Raw genomic sequence first — 12,505 nt, 5'->3', positions numbered from 1 at the left:
CTTGTTTGTCATTTAATACGATCATGGGTAATGTACAGTAAGTGAAGCTAATAGTGATTTCTTAGAAATGTATACTATAATGTTACAGTAATTTGTGAGGGAGGTAATGGTGAAATTAGTTTCCTGTTCAGTATAGCTGAACTGCATAAATATACATGCAACTATTTTGAGTTACAGTACCTATGAGGAAGTCACTTGAAATAAATTAATTAGGCCCTAATCTATGGATTTCACATAGCTGGAAATGCAGATATGCATCTGTCGGTCACAGATACCCAAAAAGGGGGTGTTGGCCAGTGTCTGGTGTGACCACCATTTGCTGCATGCAACGCGACAACTAATTCAGAGTTGATCAGGCTGTTCCTTGTGGAATGTTGTCCCGCTCAACTTCAATGGCTTTGTGAAGTTGAAGGATATTGATGGGAACTGGAACGTGGCTGTACATGTCTATCCAGAGCATCCTGAACATGCTTAATGGGTGACATGTCTAAGTATGCAGGCCATGAAAAAACTGGGACATTTGTAGCATCCAGGAATAGTGAACAGATCTTTGACATGGAGCTGTGCGTTATTGCGCTGAAACATACAGTGGCTGCTATATGGCACAACAATGGGGCTCAGTATCTGCATTCAAATTGCCATCGCTAAAATGCAATTGTGTTGTCCGTAGCTTATGCCTACCCATATCATTGGGCACTCTGTTCACCACTGCACACACGCCATACACGTCTGCAGTTGAGGCTGGTTGGACGTACTGCCAAATTCTCTAAAGATACATTGGAGGCAACAGATCTGGACATTGCTGCAGTCAGCATGCCAAATGTATGCTCCCTGGGGAAGCAGGTAGCCAAGTGGTTAGAGCATTGGGCCAGCAACTGAAAGGTTGCTGGATTGAATCCCAGAGCTGACATGGTAAAAATCTGTTCTGTCTCTGAGCAAGGCAGATAACCCACTGTTCCCTGGGCACTGAAGACGATGATTATGGCAGCCCCCTGCACTTCTGATTGAGGGGTTGGGTAAAATGCAGAAGATGCATTCAGTTGAACAATTGACTAGGTATCCCCCTTTCAACTTCAGATCTGTGACAAAATGGCACATTTTTTGTGGCCCTTTTTTCCAGCACAAGGTGCACCTGTGTAATCATGCTGTTTAATCAGCTTCTTGATATGCCACACCTGTCAGGTGGATGGATGGGAAAATCCCATACTAAGAGCATCTGCTAAATGACTAATATCGATTTTGAGCATGAAACCTAAAACAATGCGAAATTATTTTAATTCTAGTGAGGTCAAGGCCCATGCAATCTCCTATTCTCTATTGCTAAACATTATGTAGGTAGGACTACAATATAATACAAAATGTGAAATTCCTTTCCTGAAAAGGGGTCATCAGGCCCAGTTTTTCAGAACATTCAACCCTGAATTCTCATTAAATTGAGTTCCCCCTTCACTTTAGATTATATTTTGCCCAAATGTCATTGGATCATATAAAATTATCTTTGTAGCATATGATGTATGTTAGAGATTTGGTTCAGTTCTCTCTTAACTACATCCAAAAACGAGGGACCAAATCTGAAGAATGAGCAGCATTTAACGCTACACAATTTTGATCTGGATTTAATGTTTTGGAGAAACTGGGTTCTCTTTAACTGTTGGGCTTCCGAGTGGCGCAGCGGTCTAGGGAACTGCATCTCAGTGCAAGAGGTGTCACTACAGTCGTCCGGGTTTGGCCACCTCTTGCATTGTAAATAAGAATTTGACTATCCCTAGTTTAAAAAAATACAAATGAACTGTTCATGTCATGTGAGAGTAGTCGGTTGTCTTTTCACCCAAATACCACTAGGTGGCACTAACTGTTCTTTGCCCAGAATGCCATGGACGAGATGAATGGCAGAGGCCAGGGTTTATGATGAAGCACACCTATGCGCAGGCCGACGTTATGGGCGGGCGCAATAGGGCCTGGCCCCACCCTACCGTATCTCCTTGTCTTTACAAATAAAATACAAAAATATTGATCAAATATTGACAGAGACGCGCGCCGACAGAAAGACCCATCAGTCTCATCTAAAGCATCGGAGCGAGCGAAACAGCGCCCCTCTGTCTCCGTAAGTGTAGACTATGTATATGAATCTGTCTGGACAAAAGGAGTATTGCATGTCATACTTTTTCTGTATTGACAGTTTCAGATGATATTGTACATTGGCTACATATCGTAAAACGGGCGCTGCTTCGCTCGCTTGTTTCAGCAGAGGAGAATAAGCGAAAGGGCTCACTCTCTCACAAATAAAAAAACTGTGCTGAATAATCCCAATGCGTTTCTATGGGCATAATATGTAGACCTATCTTCTCGCCTGCATTTCCGCCCTTTACAATCTATGACAATCGCGGCGTTGGGACAGTGACTTGTATTGTTAGGGCGGGAAATGAGCATCTCATCATTATATAGAGATTTCTGGTTTCAGCCATTTGCGAATTAGAAAGGAAAGTTGGTGGGTGCACAGTGAACTGTTTGTTCGCTGGCTTCCCCTACAGAAACTACTTTACCAGAGAGCTTGATTTAGCCGCAGATGACCATTAGCTTCTTTAAAAAAAATTGTTGTGGATTGTTTTAAATCACAAGTGCATAGGCCAAAGTGCCTATTTGGGAAGCCAGCAATTTGGGCAGTGTGCGTGGCAATAGGCCTAGCTGATTATTGAGTTGTGTCAGTCAGTGAAAATCACCTAAAATGTGGGAAGATAATGTGTTTTGAGTTGAATTTAAAATGTTGAGACAAGTAGAAGGGGAAGGGTGTATGGGTGAAGATATGGGCATCTCTCTCCAGAATGCCTGCACTCAGCTCTCCAGAATGTGCTCTGTCTCCCGACAATTATTGGACATTCATTGTGTGTGTGGTTTGCCCTTTGATTGTTTATTTTGATCAATTCACCATTACATATGTCACTAGTAGGCCTAGTAAATGTACCCTTAATCCACATAATTTAGTTACATTTATTTATGTTAATACATGTATTAGAGTCATTTACCATTATCATTCTGGAAGTGGAAACGTTGTTTGCAGAGTTCACAACCTGCTACACTAGTGAGAAACAAGTTTTGGTTTATTTCATAAGCCTCATTTAGGAATTTTGTCCATAAAAAAATTCTCCATGTGAGCAATGAGCATGTGTGTGGTTACTCCATTGAGGGAGCTGGAGCGCCTGAGTACCCAACCTGCTGAGTTGATACAATGTTGCACTTCAGTGGTGATAGCTCAAATTAAGACAGAAAGAGGGAGGGAGATAGGCGGAGTAGAGAGCTTAATGAGATTGAAAAAAAAACAGAATTTTCATCAGGATATTTTGTACTGTTTGTATTTGTTGGCTTTAGGCCTTTATAATGTACTTAGTTGGCAATGGAACTTATAGGCCTATTGCTGCATTGGCCTATAGAGGCTACCTCTGAGTTCCATGACATGAGTACTTTCTTTATCTTTATACACTACCAGTCAAACATTTGGACAACCTACTCATTCAAGGGTTTTTCTTTATTTTTACTATTTTCTACATTGTAGAATAATATTGAAGACATCCAAACTATGAAAGAACACATATGGAATCATGTAGTAATCAAGAAAGCGTGAAAAAAATCAAAATATATTTTATATTTGAGATTCTTCAAAGTAGCCACCCTTTGCCTTGATGACAGCTTTGCACACTCCTGGCATTCTCTCAACCAGCTTCATGAGGTAGTCACCTGGAATGCAGTCGCAAAAACCATCAAGCGCTATGATGAACCTGGCTCTCATGAGGACCGCCACAGGAAAGGAAGACCCAGAGTTACCTCTGCTGCAGAGGATAAGTTCATTAGAGTTATACCAGCCTCAGAAATTGCAGGCCAAATAAATACTTCTCAGAGTTCAAGTAACAGACACATCTCAACATCAACTATTCAGAGGAGACTGCGTGAATCAGGCCTTCATGGTCGAATTGCTGCGAAGAAACCACTACTAAAGGACACCAATAAGAAGAAGATACTTGTTTGGGCCAAGAAACATAAGCAATGGACATTTGACTGGTGGAAATCTGTCCTTTGGTCTAATGAGTCCAAATTTGAGATTTTTGGTTCCAACAGCCGTGTCTTTGTGAGACGCAGAATAGGTGAACGGATTATCTCTGCATGTGTGGTTCCCACCGTGAAGCATGGAGGAGGAGGTGTGATGGTGTGGGGGTACTTTGCTGGTGACATTGTCTGTGATTTATTTAGAATTCAAGGCACTGTCAGAACAGAAATTACAAGATAATGTTATAATGCTGTTATTGCATCAAATGGTTGTTTTATGCAACAGAATAAGGGGTTGTTAGAACACTCATCTGTGTGTGTTCTACTGAGGAGGGGCCTCTGTTAGATTTAACACTGACAGAAGGTTTACGATGTATTTTGGGTGATAAAACCTAAAGAGACCGCATTCCATAGCATGAGTTCATGTTTCTGTTCTATAAGGTACCAGGGAGAGATGACTCCAGGGCCAGACCCTGGTCTCTACACAATTAGATACTGTCTGCTGTGAATTCTAAGTATCTTTCATACTAATCTTAACCTTGTAACCCATTCCATACATCTGTTGTTTGTCATGTAGCTTGAAGGAGTGTATCTTGGCTATAAAATACCTTTGTAATTTTGTCTCGGGGCTCTCAACAAATCATCTGAGGGTGATTTGTCGACCAGCCTTCATTAACGTAGAGCACTCAATCGATTCACTTTATATGTGTGTGTTGTATTGACCTGCTCCCTTATAAATAAGTGAATAAAGATTTAGTTTAAGTTTGACTTGTGTGATAAGTTTGTCTCTCCTAATTTGATAGTAAAGAAATTAACCACCATAGCACACTTAACCAGCATGGCTACCACAGCATTCTGCAGCGATACCCCATCCCATCTGGTTTGCTCTTAGTGGGACTATCATTTGTTTTTCAACAGAACAATGACCAAACACACCTCCAGGCTGTGTAAGGGCTATTTGACCACGAAGGAGAATAATGAGGTGCTGCATTAGATGACCTGGCCTCCACAATCACCCGACCTCAACCCAATTGAGATGGTCTGGGATGAGTTGGACCGCAGAGTGAAGGAAAAGCAGCCAACAAGTGCTCAGCATATGTGGGAACTCCTTCAAGACTGTTGGAAAATCATTCCAGGTGACGCTGATTGAGAGAATGCCAAGAGTGTGCAAAGCTGTCATCAAGGCAAAGGGTGACTCCTTTGAAGAATCTAAAATATAAACTGTTTTTGTTACTACATGATTGTTTTTTTCATCATTTGATGTCTTCACTATTATTCTACAATTTAGAAAATAGTCAAATAAAGAAAAACCCTTGAATGAGTAGGTGTGTTCAAACTTTTGACTGGTACTGTATGTGTCCATAAGGCATAATTTTAATTCAGATTTTTATGATTAACCACATTACAATAATTTTGAGAAAAGAAACTGTTATAAATTAAATTAAACTGTTCTATGAAAATGTGCATATCAAATACCCATCCAACTGATTCGTTCTGGTGCCGGCCCTGCCTATGCACTTTACTTTTAAGTAGGTGAAATGCCACCTGCCGAAAGATTATGGGCAAAAAAAGTAGGGTACAGAACAACACAAACCCATTGAGTGGGCACAGATGTCAATTCAACGTCTATTTCACGTTGGTTCAACATAATTTCATTGAAATGACTGGAAACAATGTTGATTCAACCAGTGTGTGCCCAGTGGGAAGAATTTCTATAGCATTTGTAACTAGGGTGACCCAGACTGTGCGGGACAGTACCGCATTTTGGCACTTTGTCCTATTGACATCCTGCAACCAAACAATTACAGCATGTCCCGCATTTTATCAACACCAGATATTTAGAGGAAAAGGTTGATTTTGCCCGTATTTCAGTCAGACATACCGAACTTTCTCTTGCAGTCAAGTTGTGCTTACGTAAAGGTATACAGTGCCTTGCGAAAGTATTCGTCCCCCTTGAACTTTGCGACCTTTTGCCACATTTCAGGCTTCAAACATAAAGATATAAAACTGTATTTTTTTGTGAAGAATCAACAACAAGTGGGACACAATCATGAAGTGGAACGACATTTATTGGATATTTCAAACTTTTTTAACAAATCAATAACTGAAAAATTGGGCGTGCAAAATTATTCAGCCCCCTTAAGTTAATACTTTGTAGCGCCACCTTTTGCTGTGATTACAGCTGTAAGTCGCTTGGGGTATGTCTCTATCAGTTTTGCACATCGAGAGACTGAAAATTTTTCCCATTCCTCCTTGCAAAACAGCTCGAGCTCAGTGAGGTTGGATGGAGAGCATTTGTGAACAGCAGTTTTCAGTTCTTTCCACAGATTCTCGATTGGATTCAGGTCTGGACTTTGACTTGGCCATTCTAACACCTGGATATGTTTATTTTTGAACCATTCCATTGTAGATTTTGCTTTATGTTTTGGATCATTGTCTTGTTGGAAGACAAATCTCCGTCCCAGTCTGCGGTGTACCGCTACTGGCTGCACACCGCAACCCTGGGACACATGTGCTATACCACTGTACTATGAGTTTATCATGAAAATGATTAGCATATACAGGACAGAAGTCACAGGACTAAGATAAGCACATTTTTTAGGGCCTATAATAATAACCTTAGTGATCGCTGTTTTACAGCCTCAGTGAAACGACCTGTCCTGATTTGTCATAGACGCTTGCTAAAAAACTTTAATGAGCAAGCCTTCCTTCATGAACTGGCCTCTGTAAAATGGTATAGAGTGAGCTTGATCCCCTCTGTCGAAGATGCTTGGACCTTATTTTTTAAATATTTTCAGTGGTATTGTTAACAAACACGCCCCCATAAAGAAAATGAGAATTAAAAACAGGTTCAGCCCCTGGTTCGACCGTGATCTTGCAGAGTTACTCCACCTTTGGCGAAAGGCTTGGCACACGCGTACTGGGGCTGACTGGCTCTCGTTCAGGCAAATGCTTTCCAGAAGAATCCACTCAGGCTATCCAGAAGGCCAATGTTAGTTACTTTAAGGAGCAGTTCTCTCTCTGTGCGTCTAACCCCAAGAAGTTCTGGAAAACCTGGAGAACAAACCCTCCTCCTCACAGCTGTCCATGTCTCTTAATGTTAATGATGTGATTCTTACTGACTAGAAGCACATGACTGAGCTCTTTAGTCACCACTTAATTAAGTCAGGATTCCTATTTGACTCAGACATGCCTCCTTGCCCATCCAACATTTCCTCATCTCCCACCCCTTCTAATGCTACTAGCCCCGACGCTCCTCCCTTTTTTATCCATGCCCTGCTACAAAGTTTCTCCCTGCAGGCGGTCACTGAGTCCGAGGTGCTAAGGGAGCTCGTTAAACTTGACCCCCAAAAAACATCTGGGTCAGATGGTTTAGACCTTTTCTTCTGTAAGGTTGCTGCCCATATAAAGGGGGAGATCAAGCTGATCCTAAATGTTATAGGCCTATTTCTATTTTGCTCTGTTTATCAAAAGTGTTGGAAAAAGTTGTCAATAATCAACTGACTGGCTTTCTTGATGTCTATAGTATTCTCTCTGGTATGCAATCTTTCTGCTCAGGTTATAGATGTGTCACTGCAACCTTCAAGGTCCTCAATGATGTCACCATTGCCCTTGATTCTAAACAATGTTGTGCTAACCACCACGCTGCATTTTGGTCCGCCTCTCCTTCACCACAGGAAAACCCTTACAGAATCACCCACCACAACAGGACCAAGAATCTGGACTACACAACTTGGGAGGAGATAGACAGGTGGGCGGTCGACCCAGGGAGAGTGCCGGAGCCCGCCTGGGATTCGATGGAGCAGTGCGCGGAAGGTTACAGGAGAAGGAGGTTGGCGAAGCAAGCACGGCGGCGCGGACGGAAGCCCGAGAGTCAGCCCCAAAAATGTCTTGGGGGGGGCACAAGGAGAGTGTGGCAGAGTCAGGAGTCAGACCTGAGCCAACTCCCCCTGTTTGTCGTGAGGAGCCAAGGAGGAGCTCAGAACCAGAACTGGTGTTGGAGGTGAGCGAAGCAGAGACGGTGAAGGAGTTAATGGGGAGATTGGAGGAGAGAGATATGAGGGAGTTGCTGTGTTGGTGCATGAGACATGGAATTCGCCCGACGGAGCGTGTCGAGGATTTGATGACACCTGGGTCAGCTCTCCATACTCGTCCTGAGGTGCGTGCTAGTCGGCTGGTGAAGATGGTACCAGCCTCACGCACCAGGCCTCCTGTGCACCTCCCTAGCCTTGCACGTCCTGTGCCAGCTCAGCGCTACAGTGCGCCTAGCAGTGCTAACCGTGGCGGGCGTGGTACTGGTCAGGCACCGTGTTATGCGGTGGAACGCACGGTATCCCCAGTACGCGTGATTAGCCCGGTACGCTATATCTCAGCTCCGCACATCTGCCGGGCTAGGGTGAAGATCCAGCCAGGGCGGTTGGTGCCAGCCCTGCTCTTAAGAGCTCCAGTGCGCCTGCAGGGTCCGGTCTATCCGGTACCACCTCCACGCACCAGCCCTCCGGTGGCAGCTCCCCGCACCAGGCTTCCTGTGCGTGTCCTCGGCCCAGTACCACCAGTGCCAGCACCACGCATCAGGCCTACAGTGCGCCCCGCCTGTCCAGCGCTGCCGGAGTCTCCCGCCTGTCCGGCGCTGTCAGAGCTCCCGCCCCTCATGCCAGAGGCGCCAGAGCCCCTCATTCCAGAGGCGCCAGAGCTCCTCAGTCCAGCGCTGCCAGAGCCTTCCTCTCCAATGTTGCCGGAGCTTCCCGTCTGCCCAGCGCCATCAGAGTCGCCAGTCTGCCCAGCGCCGTCTGAGCTACCTGTCTGCCCAGCGCCGCCAGAGTCGCCAGTCTGCCCAGCGCCGCCTGAGCTACCCGTCTGCCCAGCGCCGCCAGTGCCGCCAGTCTGCCCAGCGCCGCCAGTGCCGCCAGTCTGCCCAGCGCCGCCAGTCTGCCCAGCGCCGCCAGTGCCGCCAGTCTACCCAGCGCCGCCAGTGCCGCCAGTCTGCCCAGCGCCGCAAGTGTAGCCAGTCTGCCCAGCGCCGCCAGTGCCGCCAGTCTGCCCAGCGCCGCCAGTGCCGCCAGTCTGCAAGGAGCCGCCAGTGCCGCCAGGAGCCGCCAGTGCCGCCAGTCTGCCCAGCGCCGCCAGTGCCGCCAGTCTGCCCAGCGCCGCCAGTTCCGCCAGTCTGCAAGGAGCCGCCAGTCAGCCAGGAGCCGCCAGTGCCGCCAGTCAGCCAGGAGCCGCCAGTGCCGCCAGTCAGTCAGGAGCCGCCAGTGCCGCCAGTCAGTCAGGAGCCGCCAGTCAGCCAGGAGCCGCCAGTGCCGCCAGTCAGCCAGGAGCCGCCAGGGCCGCCAGTCAGCCAGGAGCCGCCAGTGCCGCCAGTCAGCAAGGAGCTGCCAGTGCCGCCAGTCAGCCAGGAGCTGCCAGAGCCATCAGTCAGCCAGGATCCGCCAGTCTGCAGGATCCGCCAGTCAGCCAGGATCCGCCAGTCAGCCAGGATCCGCCAGTCAGCCAGGATCTGCCAGAACTGCCAGTCGGCCAGGATCTGCCAGTCGGCCAGGATCTGTCAGTCGGCCAGGATCTGCCAGTCTGCCAGGATCCGCCAGTCAGCCAGGATCCGCCATTCAGCCAGGATCTGCCAGTTAGCCAGGATCTGCCGGAACCACCAGCCAGCCAGGATCTGCTAGATCCATCAACCTGCCTGAGCTTCCTCTCAGTCCTGAGCTTCCTCTCAGTCCCGAGCTTCCCCTCAGTCCCGAGCTTCCCCTCAGTCCCGAGCTTCCCCTCAGTCCCGAGCTACCCCTCAGTCCTGAGCTACATCAGTCCGGAGCTGCCCCTCAGTCCAGTGGGGCCCGTTGTTAGGTTTCCTAGGCCAAGGTTAGCGGCTAGGGTCGCCACTCAAGGGACGCTAAGGAGGTGGACTAAGACAATTATGGAGTGGGGTCCACATCCAGCGCCAGAGCCGCCATAGCGGACAGATGCCCACCCAGACCCTATAGGTTTAGGTTGTGCGTTCGGAGTCCGCACATTGGGGGGGGGGGGGGGGGGGGGTACTGTCACGTTCTGACCATCGTTCGTATGTGTTTTCCTTGTTTTAGTGTTGGTCAGGACGTGAGCTGGGTGGGCATTCTATGTTGTGTGTCTGGTTTGTCCATTTCTATGTTTGGCCTGATATGGTTCTCAATCAGAGGCAGGTGTTAGTCATTGTCTCTGATTGGGAACCATATTTAGGTAGCCTGTTTTGTGTTGTGTTTTGTGGGTGATTGTTCCTGTCTCTGTGTTTGCACCAGATAGGACTGTTTAGGTTTTCGCACATTTATTGTTTTGTTAGTTATTTCATGTATAGTTCCTTCATTAAAAATCAAATCAAATCAAATTGTATTTGTCACATACACATGGTTAGCAGATGTTAATGCGAGTGTAGCGAAATGCTTGTGCTTCTAGTTCCGACAACGCAGTAATAAACAACAAGTAATCTAGCTAACAATTCCAAAACTACTACCTTATAGACAGACACAAGTGTAAGGGGATAAAGAATATGTACATAAAGATATATGAATGAGTGATGGTACAGAGCGGCATAGGCAAGATACAGTAGATGGTATTGAGTGCAGTATATACATATGAGATGAGTATGTAAACAAAGTGGCATAGTTAAAGTGGCTAGTGATACATGTATTACATAAAGATGCAGTAGATGATATATAGTACAGTATATACATATACATATGAGATGAATAATGTAGGGTATGTAAACATTATATTAGGTAGCATTGTTTAAAGTGGCTAGTGATACATCATTTCCCATCAATTCCCATTATTAAAGTGGCTGGAGTTGAGTCAGTGTGTTGGCAGCAGCCACTCAATGTTAGTGGTGGCTGTTTAACAGTCTGATGGCCTTGAGATAGAAGCTGTTTTTCAGTCTCTTGGTCCCAGCTTTGATCCACCTGTACTGACCTCGCCTTCTGGACGATAGCGGGGTGAACAGGCAGTGGCTCGGGTGGTTGTTGTCCTTGATGATCTTTATGGCCTTCCTGTGACATCGGGTGGTGTAGGTGTCCTGGAGGGCAGGTAGTTTGCCCCCGGTGATGCGTTGTGCAGACCTCACTACCCTCTGGAGAGCCTTACGGTTGTGGGCGGAGCAGTTGCCGTACCAGGCGGTGATACAGCCCGACAGGATGCTCTCGATTGTGCATCTGTAGAAGTTTGTAAGTGCTTTTGGTGACAAGCCAAATTTCTTCAGCCTCCTGAGGTTGAAGAGGCGCTGCTGCGCCTTCTTCACGATGCTGTCTGTGTAGGTGGACCAATTCAGTTTGTCTGTGATGTGTACGCCGAGGAACTTAAAACTTACTACCCTCTCCACTACTGTTCCATCAATGTGGATAGGGGGGTGTTCCCTCTGCTGTTTCCTGAAGTCCACAATCATCTCCTTAGTTTTGTTGACGTTGAGTGTGAGGTTCTTTTCCTGACACCACACTCCGAGGGCCCTCACCTCCTCCCTGTAGGCCGTCTCGTCGTTGTTGGTAATCAAGCCTACCACTGTTGTGTCGTCCGCAAACTTGATGATTGAGTTGGAGGCGTGCGTGGCCACGCAGTCGTGGGTGAACAGGGAGTACAGGAGAGGGCTCAGAACGCACCCTTGTGGGGCCCCAGTGTTGAGGATCAGCGGGGTGGAAATGTGGTGGTTGTTGAATAACCACCACACTGCATTTTGGTCCGCCTCTCCTTCACCACAGGAAAGTTCGGGGCGGCTCAATGTGGGCGGAGTCAAACGTCGGGGCCGGGCTCAATGTGGGCGTCGAAGGTATCAACTTCAACGAAAGCGAATCTTAATCGAACCTAACCTACATGGATAAAAATATAAACCATGGAAGTAAGTGAGAATGTCATTATGCATAATCTACTTTGTAATATTCATGTTATACCAGTGCAGTGATATATTTTTATATGACCAACTACCGCACCAATGTTAGCATATCGTTAATTATCACCCATTTGCATGTGAGCTAGCTAATTGCTTACATTGAGGGAATCTTATTTGGACAAATTTGCCTACTTAAGCAGTAGACCTAGGTTTACATGTACAGTTATGTAATCGATTAGATCGTTGATTTTTTGTGTTTTTTTCAATGTATGCCTTGTTGTGTTTGGCTGACTCGAAATGTGTATCGTTGATGCCATTCCCTTAGTTACACATAGCGAGTCTACACAGCCTACACATAGTATATACAATTATGAAATCACCTGGTCTCAACATGCATGGCCAGTCAAGAAAAGTAATTGTAACTTGTCCGCACTGCAAACTGAAGATAAATAAGAAAAACTTCAAAACACATTTAAGAAGAAAGCATACACATTGCTTTGAAACAGTGTCCAAGGAAATATTTTTGTCATGTGAGTGCAATGATGTGAGAAATGGTGTGTTTGCAGTCGAAAATACATTTTCTGGTCCAGCTAAACCCATACATGTTGTGAAAACATGTGTCTT

The sequence above is a fragment of the Oncorhynchus clarkii genome, chromosome 14 (genome assembly GCF_045791955.1).
Source record: "Oncorhynchus clarkii lewisi isolate Uvic-CL-2024 chromosome 14, UVic_Ocla_1.0, whole genome shotgun sequence".
Taxonomy (NCBI): domain Eukaryota; kingdom Metazoa; phylum Chordata; class Actinopteri; order Salmoniformes; family Salmonidae; genus Oncorhynchus; species Oncorhynchus clarkii.
The sequence above is the reverse complement of the archived record's forward strand: the minus strand, read 5'-3'. Positions refer to the sequence as shown.